Below are 27640 nucleotides of genomic sequence, written 5' to 3'. Positions count from 1 at the left end.
GGCTGGAACTTCCCTAGTTATCAAAGATTTTTGGCCATTTGAAATGTAGGCAGGCTAGCCCCCTTTGGCCCAGGTTCAGGAGATACCAACTCAAGTAGTATCTCCTAGAGCCTCCAATGAGACTCATATTAGTTTGCCCTGTATACTGGTCAGTAGTTGCTTTGAAGCAGACGCTTGATCCAGTATCTTAAGTGCAGCTTTGCATCTCTACCTTTAATGTCTTGAGGGCTTTAAAGAGAGAAACTCATTGAAGAAGGAACTTCAAAGTCTTGATGGCATTTTTAAAAAACAATATATTGCCTGTTCTACACTGTTTTGTGTCTAACAACTGCAGTGACTCACTACACATCTTTTTTTGGCTGCAGCAAATGGGAACAGTTTAATAGAGTATAATGTACATCCTCTGCATAGCCTTGTAGATTGACCTTGATTTTCTCACTTTATGGGAAAGTCATCTATCCCTGGACAAGTCCTCAAGATATTCTGTCCATTACGGATCACCAAGACCTGAAACTTTGAATCTTCGGTTTTGCTCAGTGAGTCTCATCTGAAAGCAAAGTAATCCATACATATTGGCAGAAATACTGGAAGTACATAGTGATTATATGATAGTAATTCATTTTAGTAATATTCTGATGCATGAAATCAGATTGGAATCAACAATTGACACACATCTACTGACGTCTTTCTGCATATCTGGGAGGAATGTTCTATATCCTTATCCCTCCGGACACATTTCCCTTTTGGCTCTTGACAGCTGCTCCAATATTTCTCCCAACTTTACATCTTCCTGTTGTCGGTAGGCACATCCCTGTTAAATAAAATTGCCTTGTTCAGTGTATGGTGTTATAGTTGTGACTGTTGAAAAAATCATACTATAGACCATGAATTTCTTCTTTTGAGATTAATTATCTTGCTACTTAAAATTAAATTGGTCTGAACTTTCATGTGTATTTGTCAGACTTGATGCAGATTTGTGTTTGATACAGAGTTCCCTGAAATGGCTTATGTCAATTAAACTTTAAATTGTACATTGACAAAAATATAAAATTCCTGTGGGTCTAAATCATGTTTTCTTCCAGGTAAAAGAATACACTTTATAATATGTTACACATAGGTAGTCCATAATTATGGTGAAAGATATACAATGTTATAGCTTACTTTGAAAATCAGTGCCTCGATGAGTTTCAATTCTGTGCACTTGCAGTATTGACATACAGTATTTATATACCATAATTAATAATTAACCTTGCTATAAAATTAGTATGAGGTAGACCAACAAAAGGCAGGAATTAAGTATAATTGGGAGCTTTTGGGCACATTCTTTGGTGTGTCCAGGTTGTCAAGCTTCTTGATTCTGTATCCTAGTCAAAGAACAGGTTTGAGCAGTATTGTATTCTGGCCCTTTCTCACCTCTGACATGTCCCTTGCAAGAATTTTACCTCCCTCTGTGCCACCTGAACAGTCCATTTACTGATTTCTTTTTGAATCAAAAGTAGATCTTAGTTATTGTACTACTTGTAAATACCAGGATTTGTGAATTTTTAATAAGGGCTTCTTTATCAGATATGAAAACTGTGAAGCAGCTACCTCTGATTGGAATAGCTATTGCCAAGCAGCAAAACTCTTGTCAGACCTGCTGAGTTTGTATTAAGCAGCCTTTGCCAAATCTTTTTCCTTGTCAGCTATCTCCTTATAAGAAGTTCTTACAGCATATTCTTGTTTTTTTATACAGAAGCCTCTACATACAGATGGAAAAGGAACTCTATGGGCTGGTCTAAACTAGAAGTGCACTACATTGGCGCACCTGCACTGCGTCTGGTGAAGATGCTGTATGCCAACGGGAGAGCACTCTCCTGTCAGCATAATTACTCCACCTGCACGAGAGGCAGGGGTGAGACACTCTCCTGCCGACATAGTGCTGTCCACGCTGGTGCTTAGGTCGCAGTAACTTGCATCGCTCAGGGTGGTAGCTTATTCATACCCTTGAGCAACATAACTTATACTGACATAAGCTGTAGTGTGTACACAACCTTATATGTAGATGTTATAAATGCCTGCAAGAGTGTAGTTTTTGTTTCAGAGACTCCATGGTAGGTGACACTAAAGGCTTGTCTGTGTGTTTTTTTTAAACCAGATCAAATCAAATTAATCTGGTTTGAAAATGTTGTGTACACATACTGCACAGTGATGGACTGTGGCATCTCCTCATTTATCATGAACTCTGAAATCTTCTTGCAAAGTAAAGAAAATTTGCTTCTAACTTAATTAGTTTGCTCTATTTGTGAGGATGCAGTTGCTGAGCACCACTTTTTGCATGTTTCCAATGGCTATCCCACAGTGTTTTGCAGCTTGACCATTTCTGATCTGTCTGTTGACTTGTGTGCCCTGCCATGCTGTGATGTCAAGTTCCTAGGATGCTGCCTCCCCCCTTTAAAAACAGTCACAGAGCCAGACTTTTTCTATTTGCTCCTGGATCACACTGTATCAGTATTCTTAAGATACAACCACAATAACATTCCAGAAACCCCACAACATGTCTCACGCAGGTGCTTGGGGCTGTACTGTGACCTTCCATTTTGTTTCCATCTGGAGAGAAGTATCGTTCAGGAAGCTTTTGTGGACAGCCACTGGAATAATGACCTTTTTTGAACATTGCTAAGCAGATGTCCATGAAGGATTATGACTGGGACGCTAAGTAGTACCAGATAAAAAGCAAGCAGCTGAGGAGAAAGTGCATTGACAAAAGGAGACAGTCTGGCAAGGGACATGTGACCAGTCCATTTTACGATGAACTGACAGGTTATGGCACAATAGCATAGCACAACCAATGCCAGACACCATTTGGAGCCTGCCACTCGCACTCTCCACTTCACCGAAGATGACTGGCAAGACCCATCGGAGGATTGGTGGAGAGGAGCAGTCCCCTGGGAACCAGGAGAAGTCAGGACTCTGCCTCCAGACAGCTGCAAAACCAACCCCAGCCTTGCCCTGCTGCAATCGACCCCAATTCCTGCCCTGCATCAGATGAAACTCAATGCCAGGACTGAATAGTCAGATCTCCTCGAGGGAACTTAGGTGTCTATGTACCTATCTTTACAATTCATCATCATCATGCTATACTGACATTCTGGCTTTCTGTGGCCAAAGCTGTTGTAGTCGGATGTGAGCTAGGAGCCCTTCCAAGTATCCAGCTCCCCACCTCTCTCCTTTCCTCGCTTGGTCCATGCTGTTGGTTGGCCCCTTGTATATTTGTTTTAAAAATGGCAGCTGCTCTACTTGGCCAGTTGGCCTCTCTAGCATGCTAAAGACATGATTGCTGGTTTTCAAAACTGTGGCATGGAGGGCATTTGCCCATCTGCATATTCCCCCCTCCTTCTCATATCGTCTTGACCAGGAAACCCCTCTTTCCCCTCTTTTTGCCATCTCAAAATAGCAGCCTCCAGCATAGTGCAGCTGGTGTCTCTACCTTGCGTTTTCTCCCGATGCAGTTTTGTATAACAATAGCATTTATTTCTGTGAAATTCTACAGTTTGAGACGGTGGTTATGGGAAAGGAAGTTGGATTGTATGGATATAAATGGTAAAGGTACAAACAATACTGCAAAACCAAAATGGGAACATAATTCCAGCCCAGTCCCCCACCCACCCCTGTAACCTTCCGAACAACACATACTGCAGACAGAAATCCCAATGCACTTAGCACTGTTCTCACACTCGGACCACTTAGCTTGGGTTCCCCTCAAGACTGGGAAAAGTCTCAGGGAGGTAAAGTCACATAATTTTTTTTATATGCATATATTTGCCTGTCTGGAATATGAACAATAAGTGACTTTTCCCCCATACTCCCATTGCTCATGCATCAACCAGCCCATCAGGGATGGGGCCTATGTGTGCTAGCCAACCATAGGGAGTGAAAAAGGAAGACCCGAGATGAAATGTTTGCAGAACTCATGGCAGAGTCCCAGAGAAAAATCAGACTGGGCTAAGAAGTAAAGGCAATATATGAAGATCCAGAGGGAGGAAGAAATGCGGTTCTCAAAGGAGATTGTGGCAATAGCCAAGGACAGTGTCTTAGTGGTCAGGGATAGCATGGCAGTGGCCAATGACTTTATCACTATGGCCAAGAAGAGCATGGAAAAAGAGAGAGAGATGCAGAGGCAATTTATGGACATTATCCTGAGCCAGACTGCTGTGTTCCAAAACATGCTTCTGCTAGGTCAGCAGACCCTGCACTCCTGTAATTTGGGACTTAGCCATATCCTTTTAGCCCCTGGACAATACTGGCTACTGGGACCAGTAGCAACTCCTCCAGCAGTACTACCAGTGACCATTCGCTCTCAGAAGCAACCTCCCTGGGAGCCCAGCACTGCAACAATTTTGAGCTGTGGAACTTAACTCCAGGGCCCACTCAGACCAGGAGACAGAGTGTACAGTTGCCTGGGACAATACGCCCCTTTCTTACAACCCCCCTGTCTTGTTCTGTTTGCACCTTTTGTACTCCACTGTTGCTTTATTAAAGGTTTGTTTATAGTTGATTAGGTAGTAAATTGTTCAGTTTAAATGTATTTTCAGATACAGAAACATTATTTTTCCATTGGTTCAATAAAACTTTTTTGGGTTTGTTCTTTCATAATAAAAACTGTTTATAATTCCTCTATTATGAATCATTATTGTAGTTAACTCAGAAAATCATTTAAACAAAGTTGAAATAATTCCTAGGGTTTTACAGAAGTATATAAGGAACTCTCCACTTCCACCACACATTACAAGCCCTGGGGTACTATGTATGGATCTATCCCAGCATACTCCTCCATAGGCTAACAGCTGCACATATTCAGGCATGAGACTCAAAATATGAACAATAGGCATCCTTGACAATATTTTTGTAGGTGTTAGCATTTTCAATGGGTGCCTTGCTGGCTGCTCGAATTGTCAAGCAAGTCTCTGAATCTCAACCTCCCACCCATTGTTAATGCTTTTCTTCCTTGTTCTGACAAGTTTTGTGTATATGGCCTATATATGGCTTCATTAACCAGGGCATCAGAGGATAAGTGGAGTCTCCCAGAATAACTGGACCAACCTCCACACCATTAATGTCCGCAATGGTCCTGGGGACAAACAGTCCTTTCTCCATTCATTTAAATAGAACTGAATTCCGAAAGATCCTTGCATCGTGGACCTTTGCAGATCATCCTGAATTTGTTTGTAAACCTGTCATGGGATTAAACACTACATGGACATATACCTCTTTCTATTGATAAATTCTGCATCCGGGCAGAAGTATGGAGTGGAGTCAGCAGAAACATGGGATTTAAAAAAAAATTGAACCCACCTGGTTTCCCACAATTCACAGCTAAAACAATCCCATGATGCATATTGCTCCTCCATGAAGAAAAGGACCATGAATTCCCCCTGAGAACACTTTGCCCTCAGTTAGCAGTAAACTGTTGTCATGTGTTCACATAATGTAAATTTAAAACAGAACAGGCATTCCATGTGAATGCTGTTGGTATGACATGACTCACATACTGCTAGTTACCTGACACACATCAAAAAGCTTTGGATTAACCCCCTGTATAGACTTATCCTAAACTAGATTTTAGAGGGAGTCTGTTTCTTGGCCCACTGAAATTCTTCACTTTTCAGATTTTGAATAAAAAACTAATTGTTTTAAACAATTCAGCTTTAAGCTCTTCACGGTCTCAGTGTTTCTGTATTGATGTTCCATGGTAGGTCTTTAGTTCCTCCTCTGTCAGAACTGCAATGGATCTTAATTTTGGAATGAAACTAAATAAACGCATTGAAAGGTTGATTCACAGCCAAGGTTCATTTAATACTACTTTACTGGAACTCCAGGCTCTAAATCACTTCCTATAATAGAATATGTCAAGCCTTTTTTCATGTGATGTAAATTGAACAAGAAGGATATTGATAAGATAGAACCTTGAGATTCATTTCATTTTCTCTTTGCAGATTAAAATGGCCTGAGCCCCAAACTTCCTTTCTGTTTTATTACCACATCTTTCACCCACATGTGGCCCTTTGTTTGTCTCATTGACCTGTTAAGTCTGCTCTCTTATACTGTAAACTCTTTGGGGCGGGGACTGTCACTTTTTATATGTTTGTACAGGCCTTGCACAATAAGGTCCAACCTGGTTGAGGCCCCTATGTTGCTACCACAGTATAAATGCTAAATAATTACTGTTGTATTTCAACAAAACTGGGGTGACCTCAGTGTTTGGCCTGCTCATCTCCCTCAACATTAAGAAACTCTTTCTGACTTGCTGAATGAAACCCATGAATCCATTGCTTCCAGAAGGAGACATAGCAGCTCATTTCAGTTATTGAAGACAGGTATATCACTAAGGGTAATAATCCAGAAAAACTCCAATGGCAGCACTGATATTAACTCAGAGAACTCGCAAGGTAGGTCCCCTGTATAATCTGATAGTCTATAGACAAGAATCATAATCCTACAAGTACAAAAATAACCTTCAGATATTTTAAAAAGGTCACGGCACCCTTTATATATTGCAAGCAACATGAAAATGTTCTCCCCTCACTTCATTTCTCATGAGGTTAAGCGATCAGAAACCCTGCAGAAAAAATTAATGTTAAAACAGGGCATGTATTGTCATTCAACTAAGTCTCAGTGATGTATGTCAAAATCAGATTTTGTGCAGCACTCATGAAAAGTCTAAGCCTTATTCACAACAAATCCGGAATCACCCAACCAAAAAACCTGAGCAGAAGGAATACGACAGACTTATTCTACCTTTTTGGATTTGCCAAATGAACCTAAGGGAAATGTGCCATCTGCCATCTCTGAAGCTAGTTTCCCCTGCAGAGTTCTTAAGGGTGTCTTCAAACCCATTTACCCATCTCACTCCATCATCCAATTCACCTGTCCCATAATCTTTCAGGCAAAGCCATCTTCCATTCATACCAGCAAAAGAAAATATGAAAAAGTGTGTTGTGTAATTGGTGTCAGTTCTGAGAGTAAGTGTTTTAGGATTAAAATGAGTACCAGAGCCATACATTTTTGCTCATGTGTCCATAGTTTGCTTGCAGATCAGGAATATGTACCCTAATGTGAAACATGCTCTGCCATAAATCTGTGTTAAAGGTGTGCGTAAAGTGAAATTTATGTTTCTCAGAGGCAGAACACCTGTTTCTATAAAACTACTCCAAAGGTTGTACGATGGCTACCTTTTAAAAAAAAAAAAAAAAAAACAACAAAAAACCCCACCAAATCAACAAACCTTTCCTTCAATTGTTTTTGCAATGTTGTCATCTTTGACACCTGCGTCATAATATATAGAAAAGGGAACCAGACACTCTCTAAGATGATGGAATGGAAGCTTAAGAATGGACAGTGAATTAAAGAACATATTCTTGCTATCAGAATAGTGGGTCAAGAAGTGGGTACTAGAGTTAAAAAGCATGTTTGTGGCTTCCGGTGTTTGTTTTAACATTCCTCAAATACGAGATTCGTCTAGTTCTCAGCATCACTTCATGAGTATTTGCTATAACTACATACCAGAAAAGCTTATTTCACAATGATTTTCCTTCATTTTGGCTGTAGTAATGTACTTGCAGGGACTTGCTGACATTTGTATGTTTCTAAGATCTGTGGTTGAGACCTTTTCATATCTGTTTCATGACCCTTGTATTAAATTTGACTTCCTCATCCCAAATAATAGTAAAATTGGCAAGCCATCTCAGGAGGTGGAGTGGGAGGTACATATTTTTTCCATATTTAGACCTCTTCCTTATGAGGGCAGTATTCTAACAGCAACAATTTCTATAGAAGAAGCTGTTGAATATCTCCAGTGTGATGTCATATTTGTAGTGAGTAACAAGGCCTGTTTGAAAATCATTTGTTTGGCTGCAGTTAAACCATTAGCAATAAATAATTCTTTGAAATTCAAGATATTTTTCTGTTTTTCTTGTAGCATTTCACTTTGAACAGTGGAACATTTTAAAATGACTGGTTTTCATTATTTCATGGTTATCTGAGTTGGGGGTAAACATCAGTTAAAAATGGTCAGCTGCACTTAAGTTTCAGTATAAACAGGAAACTTTTCTGGAACATATTGTAATAAAAATAGTTAATAAAATCTAGAATTTTCTATTTTCTTGGGCAATCTAATTGTGAAAACTAACATGAACTGGGAAACGACTTCCAGTTCCAAGTGACAACCACCTCTACCAAACACCCCCTCCCTCCCCCATAATCTAAATGAAGGTATTTCTGTATTTAATTTTTTGGTCTTGGCTACTACTAAAATACTTTCATTTTAGTTCCATGTGGTGAAGGATAGATGATTGGTTTGCATGCCAATTCTCAGCACTGAAGTCAATTATCCTCTCTACTTTTCCAAATGCTTCAATTATTCCCAAGGTGAACCATAATACAATTAAGGCAAATATAACATAAAACTCTTGTTTTTGTCAAGAGCCCGTTAGATATGGTACAGATTTGGCCTTAAGTAGTGCTCATATCTAAGAGTTTAACTAAAATAATTTAACTCTTGAGTCCCTGGTTAAATGGATTAAAAGGTTAGAGGCAATGGTGGAAGATGGTTGATTTTACAAATTCACATTATTGTTGTCCTGATAAGTAATAAAATGGGCACGGGAGAACGATCAAGCTGATGAACTGATTGACTGTTCTGCTTGTTCATTATTGGGCACACGTGAGAGTTTTTTAGCTATATCATCTTTGCCAAAAGCCACCTTTAAACTCACAAGTGTTTATAAATAATAATGAAAAAGAGATGATTTTCCCCCAATTTTTAAGTTAAATGTGAATAAGTGTTTGAAGTATTTGCAGGATCAGAGCCCAATTCTTAAACTTTTTTAGACTGTTTTCTCTAGACAAAACTTTTGCTTAATTAGGGAAGTTATTTCTTCATTTTAGAAGTATTGTTTCCTTTGTGAATTATACATTTTTCTAATCCCAGGAAGAATACCCTAAAGTATGTGTTCCAAACTGATAAAGATATGCCTCGTGGATTAGTAATGGCTGAGGTGTGTCTTTGTTAGAACATATACGTATATTAGAAGTATTTTTCTCATACTTTATGCCTTTTTAATTAATATTTTATATCCTGATAAGACACTCCACAGTGTGTTTATTATGGGCTAATAATGACACGCCTTGTGGATTATTAGCCACCAAGGTGTGTCATTATAATACCATATAATACCACACCTTATGTCTTATTGCTTAAATATGATGTATTTTTTAAAATAATTCCTTAAAAGGAAAGATTATTGTATGGTGACTTTGGTAACATAGCAGTCATAGCGTATGCATGATTTATAATTTATATTATCTGTTATGGACTATATTTTCCTAGACTGATAGTTACAAAAGGAACACTGCTGTTGCAGCCTTAATTAGATTTTAGGGATGACAGAGTACAGTTGTGGGTTCTCAAATCTATATACAAAAATATCTCTTTCCAAAAGCAAATAACATAATCTCCTCAATTTTAACAACGAGATTTCTGTGGCACTTTAAAGACTAACAAACTTAATTTTCATAGGCATAAGCTTTCGTGAGACTCTGCTCACTTCGTCAGATGCAGAGGTAGAATGATACAGTAAATAGGAAACATATATATACAAGTGCATAGAGAACAATGGGGGAGGTGGATGAAAGCTGGGTACTTGAGGGCTAATGACAGTCATTGATTAGGAGGTGAAAATGGGTGAGCAAAGCCATTTACCTCTTGTAATGAGAGAGCCATTCCAAATCGCTGTTTAAACCCAGTTTGAATGTGTCTAGTTTGCAGATCATTTATAACTCAGTTACCTAAAATTTGGATTTGATGCATTGAAAGTAGTGTGAATTAACTGTGCTGAATTGACTTGTAATCATCCAATATTTTGATTTCTTAAAGATAAGAAACCTGATATTTTCTCTCTCTCATTTGGGCCAGTTCTCCTGTGCAACCAGGGTAACTCCATTGACTTTAGGGGAATTTTTCTTGATTTACTCCACTGTGAGTGAGTGGATAATGAAACCCAGTGTTTTCCTTAAAGCCAATGTTCATCCCACTAGAACAAAGTATTTTGTATTAAATCAAGATATCTTCCCATTCTTAAGATTTCAGCAAAATGCAGGTGACCTGATTAAGGGCTGTGTAAGTACAACTTTAAAAAAAAAATTGGACTAACTTAGACATTTTAGGCATCTGCGGGATATGGACAGCAGAGAAGTCCATTTCGCTGTCCTAAAAAAATTAATATGATTTATTGTTTTAAATTAAGCTTTTTTTAGTATACAGTTTGTGCAAAGCAGAATTGTATTCTAATTTGAAATCATATTTGACCTTCTGTTGGTGCAACTTATTTACATTACTCTTTCAAATACTTCATAAACTGGAGGGGAAGAGAGGGGGGGAGTGTCACGGTCTCTAGTGCACTGAACACAAACTGTGAAATTCTATTCTTACATCTTTTCATAAACAATATAAAGGAATATGGTAGAAATCCAACACAAACTTGAAGTTCATAAGAACGTTATGCATGAGGCTGTTAATGTAAGAGGAAAAGGCTAAAGGTTATCAGCATCTTAGTCTGAAAATAAGCACAAATTGTTTCTGAGATAACACCTTTGTGTAGACCTCCAGAATAGCATGGGAGTAAACATAAAATAAGATTGTATCGCTACTTTTTTTGTAGGCCAGGATATAAAATTGAATTTTTCATATTAAATTTTTTGTAAAAGGAAAACTATATTAAGACTACACATGAAAAGTTTTAGCCTTTTCACTATTAAAATACTGCTGGCTCACAAGTGAGAAATATGTCAGATTTTGGGGTTATGAAACAAATTGACTACAAACTAATTCTCTTCATGTTTTGGAAAGCATAAATTAAACTCTTAAACAGTCTAATTTGGATTTTTTCCCCCAACTAGAATTATAGTTAGCAATTTACATTTTTCAAGTGCTGTATAGCTGTTAATTCTAATAACATGGGTGAGATAGTGAGGTCTAAGTATTAGTCTCCTATTACAAATGGGAAAACTGAAGTTAGGTGGCTTTCTCAAAGCCACCCAAGGATTCAGGGGAAGAGCTGGGAATAGAACTGTCTAAATTTCTGACTCTGTCCCATGCTCATTCCACAATATCATGTTCTAGTTTTTTGTATGTTAGTAAGTTTGTCATTGTCAGCTGTTTTCTTGTTATTTTTGCACCTAATAGTTGGAGCAAAGTTATTTAAAAAATTGTACAAACATTCAAAAGTATCTTGTCCTTGCTTCATATGTGCTGTGAGAGTGGGACTTTCAAAAGTGGTCATTATTGACCCAAATCTATTCCCATTGATCTATTCCCCCAGTAAAGTGGGGTTGTTGATACTGGACGCTTAGTGATCAGTGTGAATACTAGTGAGACATGGTATGCCCGATTTGCAGATCAATAAGGTTTAATGTGCAAGGTTTTCTATAGATATACTAGTTGAATACAAAGCCTAAAATTAACTATAATATATCATACTCACTAAACCTGGAGAGCTAAGCAGGCTGCATACAGAAGGCTGTATACAGGAAAGACTTACTTCAGGGACCCCGCCAGGTGTCAGTGTCCTCTGCTCCGACTGGCAGCACCTCCTGCAGAGTCAGGTGTTGATGGAGCATGCTCCTTTGTCCAAGTGATAACTTCTTATACCCTTCCATAAATAACTTTTATCTAATTACCTCTTTACTCATTATCTTATGTACTAATTACCTACATTGGGTTTTCACCCTTGACTACATTCCATTCTCACCATGATAAGTGGGTTTGTCAAAAAAACATCTGGGGATAGGAGGGGCGGTGTAAAATTATACCCCATGGCAATGAAAAAGTGTACCCTCAGACATTCAAGGATAACTTGTGGTTCCCATCACCATTCTATGTGCATTCCCATCACCCATCTATGTGCAGCTGCAAGCATACATGTTGTGTATTTTGTCTTATGTGCCGTGGTATGCAGAAACTGAGACATCTGCAAGGTTACTCAGTAGTCCTATTCATCTCTGCCAACTGGAAGTTGTCATGCTACAGGGGTCAGAATAGCCAAGCAGGCAACTGAAGCTATGCTAGGACAGTGGTCAGGCAACTCAGATTGCACTGGGCCTCCAACAGGGGTGTGATAACAGTAAGACCCATGATTTGAGGAAATTTTCCCCCAAAATGACATTTTCATCTTTAGTGAATAGGAAAGCAGTGGAGGGGCAGAAGAGCCAGTCAGTCAGCTGTGCTACAAATCTTTTTGTGGTTTTCAGACTGAATTCCTTAATGACATTCTCATTAAAAGTTGTTGCTGTCAAATGCTGTTTGCTTTCGCCTTCAGAACTATCTGCATGAACAATATAAACTACCTTTGGAAGTTATTGGAATAATGTATTGTTCTCATGTTACTGCTACAGATAGCAGCTCAATTCTAGGTGAGAGGGAGCACCGTGCAAATTTAAGTCATGTAGCAGCCCTGTTTAATGCACTGCTAAGAAACATGGGATATCACGGCATATGGATTAATACAGCACCATTGTGGAAATAGTTAAATGTGTCTGGCATAAGGAATGCCTCTTTGCCCCACTTTGCATTGGGAATGCTCCAGCAGTGTTTTGCTAGCCAGGGCTAACTGCAGTGAAGATGAACTCTAAAAAATTTAAAAAAGCTTGTAGTAGATTAGGTTTCTGATGCTACCCATTGTCTCTATACCACCAATGCCTTGATTTACTGGCCAGCATTGGGAATCATTTCATAGGAAAAGATTGTCCAGTTTTTTGCAGACTGTCATACACAAGTGCATCTATACTGGGAAAATGTGTAAGCATTTATCTAAACCGATGCACTTCCACCACTGCTACCAAAGGCGGAAGCTATAATGTAAACAGTGCAAGATGTTTTTTTAGCACTGCATCATTTAACCCTGCGTAGACAAGGTATTTTAAGGCTGTGTGGTCAGGAGGAATGAACACAGGATTGGAACTCAGGATGTCCTGAATCCTATCTTTGCTATTGTATGGCATAGGGCAGGTCCCTTCACCTTTTTGGCTCATCTGTAACTAATCAGTAGAGGGATCTATTATTCCTTTGATTTGCATGTGTGTGTGACTTTAGATTTTTGTTAGTGGGAAATCAAACGTATGCATCAAAGAGAACAGGGACCCCAATGTGTTATGTAGTCTGCCTGGGTACCTTATTTAAACTGCCTCACTAGATACTTGTTATGTTCTGTGCTGGGCCGTTTCTTGGGAAACAGTGTTTTTACAATAATATTTAAAAAAATACAGTAGTTTGTGCAAAGTTGTTGATTGATCATTAAAAGAGGTGGCTGATAAACTATCCTATTATAATCTACATAGTAAGAGATGATGAGATTCTACATTATTATAAGCTGTAACAATATTGCATCAAATGTCGGTTCATAATGAACACTAATGTGTGTACAACTCCGTTTGAAAGTACTGACACTCACATTCTACTTCATTCCTAAACCCTGTAGATTCTGCGGAATATGATCACTTACATGGAAGGTTTTCTGTTTCAGTAGGCAATGCTAATATTTAGTCTGCTCTGGAAAAAATCCAAATACTTTAGGGCATGAACCTGGTCCGAATGAAGTCTTTGGAAGTCAGTGGGAGTATGATGGGCCCCTATTTACTGAGTCAAATTCAGCTGATAACATATATGTATTAAATTGAAATCTAATATGGTCCCTGACTTGACCTGAATGTTTTAGGACTTTTGGACCGTGAAGGTGTGAGACTGATTTTTGGACAGCCCTATTGCTTCCTCAGAGTTATCCCCATTTAAAGCATATATAAACTAATGTTTGAATATTTTATTATAGTGATGATGGTTAGAGATGCACACTGAGATGCTTGCTATCTCTAGAGACTACTTCTTGTGCCAAACTTCTTGAGTTTCATTGAAGAGAAATAGTGAAGTTGACCTTTTATATAGATTTATGTAGTTTATTTTAAACATCTTGTCAATCAGTGTCTTATGTACAGACACACACCGTGATGGTGTGCATTGGTAAATAATTTGATATTTAGTTTGGGGATAAAAGATGGAAAATAAAAAGAAACTTATAATTTAAAAAAAATCTTTAACAGGCATCCAGGAATTCTCTTAGTTTTTTGATTTGAAGAAGTTCCTATTGTTTGTATGTTAACTAAATCAGTGATAACCTAAGGGAAAATTATACCATCAGCAGCACTTTATACATAGCTTCATGGATGTTTTCGACAATACCTGTTGCACAGAAACTAAGAAAATATTTTTGTTCCTAAGATTTTATTAATTACTTGAGATTATAGTCATTTGTTCATTTTTTGCTTTTATTTTGCCAATTCTCATTTCCAAAGTCTTTTTGTCAGTTTTTCCTTTTTCATAGTGAAAATATTTTGTCTCTGGAATTAATTATTTAAAGGTTAAAAAGTGCAAAACAGGACAGTAGAACCATGTAGAAATTTCAAAACTTAAAAAAATCATTAAACCCTCACACTTAACAAATATATAATTTCTTTTTTTGATGTACTATACAAAATTATTTCAGCAAAATATTAAACAGGATACTCTTGAGACTGGTAGGCCAAGGAGAGAATCAGTCATGGCTTTTAGTTGCACACTTGTACAGCATGTAATGAAAGCACACATGCAGGCAATAATAGAAATGTAGGGCTGGAAGGGACCCAAGAAGACATCAAGTCCAACCCCCTGCACTGAGGCAGGACCAAGTAAGCCTAGACTATCTCTGACAGGTGTTTGTCCAGGTGGTTTTAAAAACCTCCTATGATGGGAATTTCTCAACCTCTCTTGGAAGTCTATTCCAGAGTTTAACTACCTTTATAGTTAAGAAGTTTTTCCTTAGATCTAATCTCTAAATATCCCTTGCTTCAGATTAAAGCCATTGTGTTACCTCCATTGAACATGGAGACTATTTGATCACAGTCTTCCTTATAACAGCCCTTAGCATATCTGAAGACTGTTATCAGGTCCCCCCTCTGTCTTCATTTCTTAAGACTAAACATACCCAATTTTTTTACTTGGCCTCATTGGTCAAATTCGCCAAAACCTTTTATTATTTTTGTTGCTTTCCTTTGGACTCTTTCCAGTTTGCCCACATCTTTTTCAAATTGTGACACCCAGAAGTGGATACAGTATTCCAGCTGAGACCTCACCAATGCCAAGCAGAACAGGACAATTACCTCCCGCTTATTACGCACGACACTCCTGGTAATACACCTCAGAGTATTAGCCTTTTTCGCAACTGCATTACATTGTTGGAATTTATTCAATTTATGATCCACTGTAACCCCCAGATCCTTATCAGCAGTACCATCACCTAGCCAGTTATTCCTCATTTTGTAGCTGTACATTTGATTTTTCCTATGTGAAGTACTTTGCACTTGTCTTTACTAAATTTCATCTTGTTGACTTCAGACCAATTCTCCAATTTGTCAAGATGGTTTTGAATTCTAATCCTCTCCTCCAAGAGCTTGCAACTGCTCCCAGCTTGGTGTCATCCACAGATTTTACAAGCATATTCCATTATGTACTCCATTATCCAAGTCATTGACTGACCCCTGCGGGACTCCACTAGTTATGCCCTCCCAGTTTGACAGCAAACCATTTATAATGACTCTTGGAGTATGGTCTTTTAATCAGTTGTGCACCCACCTTCTAGACCACATTTTCCTAGATTGCTTATGGGAATGTCATTTGGGACTGTGTCAAAAGCCTTACTATAATAAAAATATCACGTCTATTGTTTTTTCCCTATCCACTTGGTCAATGACCCTGTCAAAGAACGACATTATATTGGTTTGGCATGATTTGTTCTTGACAAATCCATGCTGGCTATTCCTTATAACCCTGTTATGCTCTGGGTGCTTACAAATTGATTGATTAATAATAATCTTTCCAAGTATTGACATTTTTTCCCTGCTGTACTTGGCTGTTCTTACACCATCAGAATAGTGACATTTTAAAAGAATCCTGCTTACTGAGCTGCATTTTATGCTAAACTTCCTTGAAGTGAATTGATAGAAAAGAAAATCTCTGTACTATTGGGTAGATAACCAGTTAAAGTCATTTAGGTTAAGTTTTCTATTCTGTTCCAATATCCTTAGGTACAGGCCTGTGCCCAGCTAAGCCTGGACATTGCATAAGGAGTTTGATGCTGTAAAAATTTGCAAGAGAACCTTTTTCATAATGTCACAATGACAGTTTTCAAATCATTGGACAAATCTGTACTTAACTGAAAAAATATATGTATGGTTTATAAACTCAGGCGAGATCTCATCTTTAAAATGGGATGGTAATATTGACTTTGTCATAACTATCTTTAGTATGTGTAAGAGAGCACATTCCTCCAAAATTAATCTTATTTTAGAAAACAATCCCATCTATTTAACCCCCATACCACAAATTGGTATTTCTACAAAAATTGCAGGTCAAGAGTGGGTAAGTTAAGCTTTTTCTTATACTTTATTTTGAATTACACTGGTAATTATGGTGCTATTGTATATAGATACATTTTCTTACTAGCATCCATAGAAAGAAATCTTTTTATGCTCGCCTTCAAAACAAAGCACATCTAATATGCATGTTCTGATTGGACCTGCATACAAGATTATTTGCAGTGAATTCTGCTTAAAACTCACTAAAAATAACAGAATTGCTTTATTTCACATTACTGTCCTGTATATACATTTTTATAAAAACCCATTTATGAGCTCCTGTTCAGATATGCTGACTTACAGGTTTTAAAAAAAAAAAAAGAAAAACAAGTGGTTTAGGTTTTGTTTTTACAACTGAACTTTGCTGATATGGATAATGTTAAGATGTTTGTAATGAGTTCTATTCCCTCTGGGTCTTGCAGAAAACATAGCATCTGTCTATGTGACTTAAAAGGCTAGGATTTATGACAGAATTGTGCAAACATGTTTGATTAGATACAGATCTAGAACATTGTTTCAGAACCACAAAAATACCAGTGTGGCGGTATTGTAGATAACTTATTTTGTCAGGTGGATTACCCTTCAAAAACTAATTTTAAAAGATAGCATTCAGAAATCAGAGCCATTGTTAGTGGCAGATGCATTATTTTTAGCAAATTATATATTGTATTACATTTTGTGCAACTATATAATAACCTCTAATGTTTATAGAATCATTTAGATTCTCTATAATTTTAAAATAAATAATTTTCAAAAAAGTACATGCTGTATTAGAAGAGCATATTTGCAGGGTAACCAATTTAAATTAGTGAACTCAAAATGACTAGTTCCTTTTCCTTTTATTTTCTGAAATAAATTGTGCGCTGTTGTAAATTAAAAATACCTCACAGATTCTGAACCATGTAAGCAAACCCAGCACAACAGTAGGTAAAAATCTGTTCAGGAGAACAGTTGGCCTGCTGTAATGCGTACTCCCATGCTCTATATCCTTGGCCAGCTAGCTCTCCTCATACCTTCACTTCCAAAAAAAAAAAAAAAAAAAAAGGGAAATCACTTCCCTTGCTACAAATGACAGCCACTGGAAAGTGAGGAAGGCATGCATGTCCTATTAAATAATCTTACTTGTTAGTGCTTTTCATCTCTAAACATCCCAAGGGCTCAACAAATTACAGTATATACATACAGCACCACTAAAAATGCAGCCGCACCTCAACAAAGAAGCCAAAAGTAGAATAGACGTGTAAAATGAGCTACCCTCTCACTATTAGAGTCAAAGTGAAGGTACATCACTGGAAAGATAGAAGCTTGGCTTATTCATATTTGTTTTACTTTCAGCTCCCCCTTCTGGAATGGTTCAGTAATGTCACTGGGTGTCCAGTTTACTGTCTATCAGTGAAAGAGCATCTGTTTCCCATCTCTCTCTGAGATGAGCTTTTTAAAATTCTTCTCTCTCTCTCCCCTTTCCACTCTGTCTTCCAACTGTGTGAAATCAGAATCCTTCCTAATATTTGGCCTGGGAACTTCTTTAGTCCCAATTCACTCATTGCAGAATTGATTTTATCCATTGATCTATTTGGGTCTCTTTATGAGCGCAAGCATCTGACCATGTGGATCCCATTGCAGAATTAGAAATCTCATGTTTCAGTGTAATTTCCTTCAAGCAACTTAAGGAACGTAGCCTGTACCTGCACGTTCTGTTGATAAAAACACTTCTGGTCACCCACATTGCTAATCCAAAGGCTTCTTCCCACCTCAAAAAAATCCAGTGTACAAAGGATTAAATTTTTGTAACAGAAAATGCTAACTGTTTAAGGTTAATTTTACAGTGTCTTATAAGTTATAATGTATCTTTATTTTTCGAGATGCATCCAGTGGGAAAGTGCTCAACAGTGAGAACATTTATTCACCTACAGCCCCTAGCTAAAATCTCTCCAACACATCATTAAGGATCTACAGCCTATCATAGAAGATGGTCCCTCACTCGCTCAAGCCGTGGGAGGCAGGCCTATCCTTGCTTACAGACAGCCCCCCAACCTGAAGCAAATATTCACAGCAACTGTACACCATACAAGATCACTAACCCAGGAACATACCCCTGCAACAAACCCCGTTGCCAGTTCTGTCCACACATCGACTCTAGTGACACCATCACAGGTCCTAACCACATCAACCACACCATCAGGAGCTCATTCACCTGCACATCTACTAATGTAATATATGCCATCATGTGCCAGCAATGCCCCTCTGCCATGTACATTGGCCAAACCAGACTGTCACTATGCAAAAGAATAAATGGACACAAATCAGACATAAAAAATGGTAACATCCATAAGCCAGTTGGAGAGCACTTCAGTCTCCCAGGACACTCTGTAGCTGACTTGAAAGTTACCATACTTCAACAAAAAAACTTCAAAAACAGACTTCAGCGAGAAACTGCAGAGCTGGAACTCATATGCAAACTTGACACAATCAAACTGGGTCTAAATAGGGACTTGGAATGGTTATCTCATTACAAGAAGTAATTGTCACTGTTCACACATTCTCACCTTTTTAATTCAACGGTTGTGGATTGGCCTCATCTACCCTAACTGAATTGACTTAGTTAGCACTTGCCCTCTCGGAGACATTGTTATGTTTCTCACCCTTGGATGTATATATATACCTCGTATCTGTGGTTTCCACTTCTTGCATCTGATGAAGTGGATTGCAGCCCACAGAAATTTGTTAGTCTTTAAGGTGCTACAGGACTCTCATTGTTTTTGCTGTATACAGACTAACACGGCTACACCTCTGGAATGTTTATTCTGTAATTTATGTTCTTCTTTGTTTAGCTTTAAGGACAAAATTGCTGTGTGATTTTAGGCAAGTTACTTAAGTTTTCTGTCCCTCAATTTACTAGTCTGTAAAATGGTGGATAATCTCCGCCACACACATCAGGATAAATTATGTAAATATAACAATTCAAGATCTTGCAGAAAGTAGAAAACAATCACAGCTCTCCCATACCAAACTTTAGCCAGTCTCACAAAATGTAATTTTGCTGTGGATTTCTTAATGTCTAAAACAAAATGCTTGATCAAAATATAAGATATGTTGCAGCAGGTACTGCAAGTAGAGAAGATGGGAGGCTGCAGTTACTACAGAGATTGAATTAAAAGTAGTTTGGATTCCTTCAACAGTAAATTTATTTGCATTCAAGTGTTTGGATTTCCTTTAAATTAACTTTAATTATGAATTCAATTGGCTTTCTACTGGTCATTTGGGTAACCAAAATATTTCTGTATCTTTTTTCCATTGTACTGTGCGCGTTCTCAGTGTGCCATCTTAACATTTTTTGTTTTGTTTTTTGGTCTGGAAGATCAACATCTTCACCTCAGCAGATACAGCAATTGCTAAATTGTTGTTATAGAACATCTTGCCTAGTTCTTCTTCGAGAGATTATACACAAGTATTACACTTTTGATGCGTATGTGCCTCATGCATGCAAGATCAGAATTATTTTGAGTAGCAGTACCCAATGGGGCTATGCCTGTGCATTGCATGCTCTCTGATGCTCAGTAGCCAAGTGCATAAAAGACAGGGTGGGTGCAACCGCTTTCCAGTTTCTTCTTAACACCTTGTGGCTGAGAGACGGTACCCTGATAATATTGATAGCTCCAGCATGGCCCAGGCAGTACTGACCTCATGAACCTCGAATCATGTTTCTTACCTTCCCGGACATGATCACACAATCAGAAGGACAAGTCCTGCAACTGGACCCTGCTTCCCTCCATCTCACTGCATGGATGTTGGTTGGCTAACAACTGTTGATAGATCTTGCTCATTAGTAGTTCAGAACATTCTAGTTTCCAGCAGAAAGGACTCCACTAGACTCACCTATGCTACTAAATGGATTCTCTGTTTGAGGTTTTGAAGACCAGTTATTCTCTTTGACCACTCTACTTGCTGCCATCTTCGATAGGGTTGCCTAATCCTCCAGTGTGGCCTCCAGTGGAAGGTCACATAGTCTTCTTTCATCCAACCATGACTAGGTTATGCTTGTTCTTGCCTTTCCACCAGTCACAGGCCCATCTCCCTGGGGAACTCAGTGTTGTTTTTGCAGGTTTGATGGGTACTCCCTTCGAGACACTGGTATCCTGTTCTTTGTACTGCCTGTCTATAGTGGCCGCCTTTTTTAGCTGCCATTACCTTGGCCAGAACAATAAAGGAAATTCAAAACTTATGGCAGGACCTCCCTACACAGTATTCCATAAGGACAAAGTGACCCTGCGGCCTCACCTGAACTTCTTATCTAAAGGGGTTTCTGATTTTCATCTTAATCAGATGATTCAACTACCTGTCTTGTTCCCCAAGCCTTGAGAGAAGCCAAACTTCATACCTTGGATATTGTCAGGTGCCTATCTTACTATTTAGACTGAAGAAAATCATTCAGGAAATATCCTAGACTGGATTAGTGAAGAACCTGGAGAATGATTATGGCTGACTTGCCCTTTATGCACTCAGTTACAGAGTGCCAGAGGGTGTGTAGGGTGCAGACCACAGCCCCAATGGATGATGCTACTCCAAAAGATAATTCCTAGGGCATATTTCTTAGAAAAACATCCAAGGTTGATTTAAAAATTGTGAGTGTTGGAGAATTCACCATGACTCTTGGTAAGTTGTGCCAATTGTTAATTACTCACTATTAAAAATGTACACCTTATATCCAGTCTGAATTAGTCTAGCTTCAGTTTCCATCCACTGGATCATGATATAGCTTTCTCTTCTAGAATGACGAGCCCATTATTAAATATTTGTTCCCCACGTAAGTATGTAAAAATTGTTATCAGGAGAAGGTTAAGGGGTGAGCTTTAACTTTCTCTTTGTTAGGCTCATGGAGCTCAATCTATTTAGCTCATCACTAGAAGTCATGTTTTCTACTTCTTTACTCATTCTTGTGGCTCTTCTCTAAATACTCTCTAATTTATCAACATCCTTCTTGAATTGTGAATTCCAGAACCGGACTCAGTATTCCAGCAGCGGTTGCACTAGTGTTAAATAGAGAGGTAAAATGACCTTTCTACCCCTACTGGAGATTCCCCTGTTTGTGCATCCAAAGATTGCATTATCCCTTTTGTCCACAGCATCATACTGGGAGTGCATGTTCAGTTGATTATCCACCATGATCCCCAAGTCTTTTTCAGAGACACTGCTTCCCAGGTTGGAGTCACCTATCCTCTGATTATCGTCTACATTCTTTGTTCCTACACGTATACATTGACATTTACCTGTGTTAAAAAGCATATTGTTTACTTTGGCCCCACTTCCCAAGTGATCCAGAGATCTCTGTATCAGTGGCCTGTCCACTTCTTTATTTACCATCTCTGTTTTTGTGTCATCTGCAAACTTTGAGTGATCATGTTATGTGTTTTCCAGCTCATTGATAAGAATGTTAGAGTAGGGCCAAGAACTGATCCCTGCAGGATCTCACTAGAAATTATTATTCCCCATTTACAATTATGTTTTGAGATGAATAAATTAGCTAATTTTTAATCCATTTAACATGAGCCAAGTTGATTTTATATCATTCCAGTTTTTTAATCAAAATGTCTTGTGGTACCAAGTAAAATGCTTTAGAGAAGTTTAAGCATATTATATCAATACTATTATTTTTATCAACCAAACTTGTAATCTTATCAAAAAAAGATATCAATATAGTCTGACAGGCTCTATTTTTCATAAAGTCATATTGACTGGCATTAATTTTATTACCTTCCTTTAATGCTGTATTAATTGAGTCCGGTATCAGTCACTCCATTATGTTGCTCATGATCAATGTCAGACTGACAGGCCTATAATTATCCAGGTCATCCCATTTACCCTTTTAAAATATTATCACAATCTTAGCTTTCTCCCAGTCTTCTGGACTTTCCCCAGTGTTCCAAGACTTATTGAAAGTCAACTTAATGATCCAGCGAGCCATAGAACAGAAGTATTTATTGAATACTTCTGCCCTTTCTGCATAATTGTTGATAATCCTACCATTTCCATCTAGTAATGGACCAATGCCATTATTAGGATTCTTTTTGTTTCTAATATCTTTAAAAAACTCCTTATTGTCCTTAACTCTGCTGGCCATAGATTTTGCCTTGTGTCCCTTTCCTTCCCTTATCAATTTTCCTAGCCTCTGATTTATATTCATTACTGTCAACTTCCCTTTTCTTCCATGTATTACATGTTGTTCTATTTTTTTTATAGCTACCTTCACATCCCCTGTTTCGGTTGGTTTTTTAACCAATATAGCTTTCTTCCTCAATTGTGGATAATATTGTTTTTGGGGCATCCAGTAAATTATTCTTCAACAACTGCCAATTATCATTCTTATTTTTAAAAACATAAGAATGGGCATACTGGCTTAGATCAGTGGTCCATCTAACCCAGCATCCTGTCTTTCAACAAACAGTTGCCAGACTCAGATGCTTCAGAAGGAATGAACAGAACTGGGCAATTATGAAGCGATCCGTCCCTTGTCATCCAGTCCCAGCTTCTGGCAGTCAGGGATTTAAGGACACCCATAGCATGAGGTTGTATCCCTGACCATATTGGCTAATAACCATTGATGGTCCTATCCTCCATTAACTTATCTAATTATTTTTTGAACCCAGTAATACTCTTGGCCTTCACAACACTCCCTGGCAATGAGTTCCACAGGTTGACACTGTGTTGCATGAAGAAATATTTCCTGTTGTTTGTTTTAAATTTGTTTAATTTCATTGGGTGACCCCTACTTCTTGTGTTGTTTGAAGGGGTAAGTAACACTTCCTCCACATCGTTCATGATTTTATAGTCCTCTATCATATCTCTCTTTAGTCATCTCCTTTCTATGCTGAACATTCCAGTCTTTCTTACCTCTCCTCATATGGAAGCTATTCCATATCCCTAATCATTTTTGCCGTCCTTCTCGTTAGTTTTTCCAATCTAATACTGTCTTTTTTAAACTAGGGCAACCAGAATTGCAAACAATATTCAAGATATGGATGTACCATGGATTTAAATAGAACCATTGTGATAATTTTCCTGTCTTATTATCTATCCCTTTCTTAATGGTTCAGGTAGCTAACATTCAGTTATCTGCTCAGTGTGCAGCGGCAGACAAAAAACCCGTTTTCAGAGAACTAACCAGAATTTTCTGATTAAATTCTTCCTCCCATCTGATTTCTCATAATTGTTTTCAGCTTAGTGAAATTAGTCCTTTTAAAACACCAAGCATATATATCACTGGTCTGGCTTTAATTCTTTTTGCACATTATAAATCTGAACAAGTCATGGTCACTTGTATCTAAGTTACCATTAATTTTTAGTTCTGTGATTAGTGCCTCTTTATTTGTCAAGATGAGGTCTAATATAGACTTCCCCCATGTTGGATGCAACACTTCCTGAGTTAGGAAATTGTCATTTATAATATTTAGGAATTCTAAGAATGTTTTAATCCTGGAAGCATGAGACCTGTAGCATATGTCACTCAAATTGAAGTCCTCTATGATCTCACAATTTTTTCTATACTCATTATGGATAAGTGCATAAGGAGCTGGTCATTTGATTCCGTAGTGTGATTCAGTGGTCTGTAGAAGACACCAACTAATGATACCCCATCTTGTGCTTTATCTGTTATGACATAAGTATTCAAAATCATTTTCTTCTGAGTTATCGGTGGCTTGGAAATAGGTAATGCCATATGTGACATAGAGTGCCATTTCCCCTTTCCTTTTCTTTTGCCCACTTGATATTTCCTAGAGTGATTATAACCCCTGATTTTAACATTCCAATCAGGAAAATCGTCCCACCAGGTTTCAGTAATACCAACTAGATCAAATTTATGCTCATAAATATTCAATTCCAATTCCTCTTGTTAGTTACTCAGATTCCTAGCACTGAGGTGTAGGCAATTAAAGAATTTCTTCTCTTCATGTGCTTTGGCTCCTTGATTAATTTTGTTCTCAACATCCCTATTTCAGAGAAATACTTGAATTTCTTTTCAAGTCTCTGTTGCTAATATTTTGAATTAAAGAATACTTATTAACATTTATATAGTTAGATTACAAAGCTTAATGATACTATCATTTTGCAGAGGTCTTCCTCAGGGGTGCTCCTGAACCTAGACTTAGTGCCAAGATCTGGTCTACCTTCAGTTGCTAAGGTGAAAGGAATTTCTCCATCATTAGAGAATCTTTGACACAGAATTCTAAAAAAGGAAATTCACAGATAGATGAGAAGATATTTACTGCATATGTAACTATCAACAGTTAAGCCTTATGCTAGAAGTATATCAATAGGCAAGTAGCAGAATAAGTGAATGAGGTCCTAATCCTGGAAAAGCATCCTAGTAGTTGGACTTTTACACCAGTATCAACATGGAAGTCAGAGAGATTCAGTATGACTTTAAGTGTCCACCTGCTTATTGCACTGGCATCTTAGTTATGTTATTTATGTGGAAAAGATTCTAATACTAGCATAATTTATATTCTATACCGCTCCATGCAAACAAGCATATATTATTTTGAAAAGATTTAACGGTTAAAAATGAATGATGATCTATATTATACTTTGAGTTCTGGGTTTTCAGAGAAATAGCCAATGTTATGAATGGAATAAGATCACTAATTTGTGAGAATGTACTTTTTGGCACAAATGGAAAGTAAACACATTTAATTTTCTAAAACTTCCCTTCCCTTCCATCTCCTAAAAATGATCATTTTTGAAGAGAACACTGCTTTCCTGTTAAGGGCCTTATTCAACTTGCCTAACTCATAAGTGAGACAAGAAGAGCTATAACAGAGCATTTGCACTGGATCAGCTGACTCCCTAAAGTATTTTGGTTAGAAGTCCAAAATACCAACCTTGATTTTATACAGTTTAGCAATAGTCTGGATGGCTTTACATTGTATTCATTCAAAAACTATATAATCAAACTTAGACATGCTACCTTTTTACTTTTTTCCTGTATGTCTGCTTCTTCTAGCCCCTGATACTTTTTTATGCTTTTCTCTGAAGTCCCTCCAGTATGTGTTCCTATTTGATAATGAGATATCCAGAATTATGTGAAGTATTCCAGATTTGTATGTAAATATAAAGAGACTACTATCTGCATACTTTATGGCATATTTCTGAGTAGGAACAGCTTCAATTGGTGAGAGAGGCAAGCTTTCAAGTTCTCTCACTAACAGAAGTTGGTCCAATAAAAGATATTACCTCAGCCACCTTGTCTCTCTCTAATATCCTGGGACTGATATGGCTACAAAAACACTGCACAATTCTGAGTATACAGTGTCCCAAAATTGGCCTTTTTTAATGACAACTCCTATTTGATTTGCTGTCTGTAAGCATCAGTGGTCTTTTTCAAAAATCATTATTATCCAGATTTCTCCTCTTTACTGCATTATTTTTCCCTACGTTGGGCTTAATTTTTAGAAGTATTGTGTACCCAAAACAAAAATAGTGGAAAAAGAGCTGCAGGTGATCAGTACCTCTGAAAATAAGGCCCACTTATTTTCATTTCTTCTTTGAGTGATTGCCCCTGTATAGTGCACTTCAAATTGCACATATGACTAGGACTGGAGATTTTTTCCTAGCAGTGTCTTTCTGGTCTGCTCATGTGCCTGTAAAAATGTGCATGTGGCCATAAAAAATTGCATGAATTGACATAAACATTTCCCAGTCCAGGACCATAATGACTGTTTGGAGTTCCTGGGGGAAACCCACATCCCTTCCAGGTTCAGTAGCTGGAGGTCTTTTCTGAGCAGAAATAAGTAATCTAGTGAGTTTCAGTTCTAAAGGTTCCTCATAGAGGAAACCATGATGGCAGGAAGAACATCACACTGGGAAATACCCCATGTATGTCCATCTGAAGAAGTTAAGAGTAGCACTTCTTTTGGTCCCAGGTGGTTCCAAGATTTCCGTCCCTCCTCCAGCTCTGAGAGATTCAGGAAAGCAGAGTCAGGGAAGACAAGGACAAGAAGAGAGGTTCCTTGACTCAGCCCTCTAAAAAGAGACAGAAGTACATATCCTGTTTCAAGTCATCGAGGGCTTTGTGTTCCCAAGAGGGACTGTTTAGTACCAGGCAGGACCAGACCAGGACTTTCTTGAAGGACAAGGCTGCAGCACCATCTGGTATGGGACTGGTACTTTGGCACCAAAATCTACTACATTGGTACCACATATTTCTGAGTAGGAACAGCTTCTAGTGGTGCTCCCTAGCTCAGTGACTCAGGTTACATAAACACCTCTGTTGGCTCCAGTTTGTTTCTCAGCTTTGGGTGACCTCTTGATACTGCCAGTACTGGAGTCACCATTGCTTTCCAAACCCCAGCGCCCAGTACTGATCTCCCTGTAGTACCCTTCTCAGTCCCTGTCCTCCAGCAGAAGTTGAGCCAGACTGTTGCCAATACTGTCAATTAGTAGTAGAGGTAGATTACTGATGTCTCTTCTAGTATGGAGAACTCCATCTTTGGATCTGGGCTCTGAATTTTTAGTCAGGAGGAGGACTATGGCCAGCACCCATCCCTGGACTATAGATTCTGCCAAACAGAACATTGTGGGATAGTACCCTCAAACCATATGGCCCTGCCCTGGGGGGTTATGATATCCACAATAGCAATATTGTGGCCTGGAAGACCTCTGTGACTACTACCCTACCTACTCAGCTTATGAGAGAAGAGACCAAGGAGATCCAGGGCTCCCAGAGAAGAGGAAGACCATCCTCAGCCTCCTCCAGATATGCAACTACAGTAGCATGAGGCAGAGGAACAACAGGAACAGAGGATACTGTACTAGTGATCTTGTCATCCTCTTTCCCAGATGTGGTAGTGATCTCAGCTTTCCCTCCATGCCCTGATGATCCTAAGGCTTACTTAAAAATATCAGTCATTACAAACCTCCCTGGAAGAGGTCCACAGACTGCTGGACATCCTACATAGCTCAAGTCTGAGTAGGGTAGCACTCCCAATTAACAAAGCCATCCTTTAACTCTGCAAGATACTTTTGCAGCCACTTGCCAATTTTCCACCACTGCCTGAGAGGGTGAAAAGAGGTATTTCATATTTGCTAAAAGTTCAGAGTACATATTCTGTCATCCACCTCCCAACTCGCTGGTAATGTTGACGACCACAAAATGTATCAGACAGAGATA

At 38.3% G+C, this 27640-nt stretch overlaps 1 protein-coding gene across 6 annotated transcripts in view; it reads left to right on the top strand.

The window, feature by feature from the left end:
• Nucleotides 1-27640, top strand: part of SBF2 (SET binding factor 2) — a 547042-nt gene that overhangs the window by 117369 nt on the left and 402033 nt on the right. The window lies entirely within an intron of this gene.

Source organism: Emydura macquarii, unplaced genomic scaffold (genome assembly GCF_026122565.2).
Source record: "Emydura macquarii macquarii isolate MOO-44397 ecotype Brisbane River unplaced genomic scaffold, CSIRO-AGI_Emac_v2 contig_587, whole genome shotgun sequence".
In the NCBI taxonomy this organism is placed as follows: domain Eukaryota; kingdom Metazoa; phylum Chordata; order Testudines; family Chelidae; genus Emydura; species Emydura macquarii.
The sequence above is the reverse complement of the archived record's forward strand: the minus strand, read 5'-3'. Positions and strand labels throughout refer to the sequence as shown.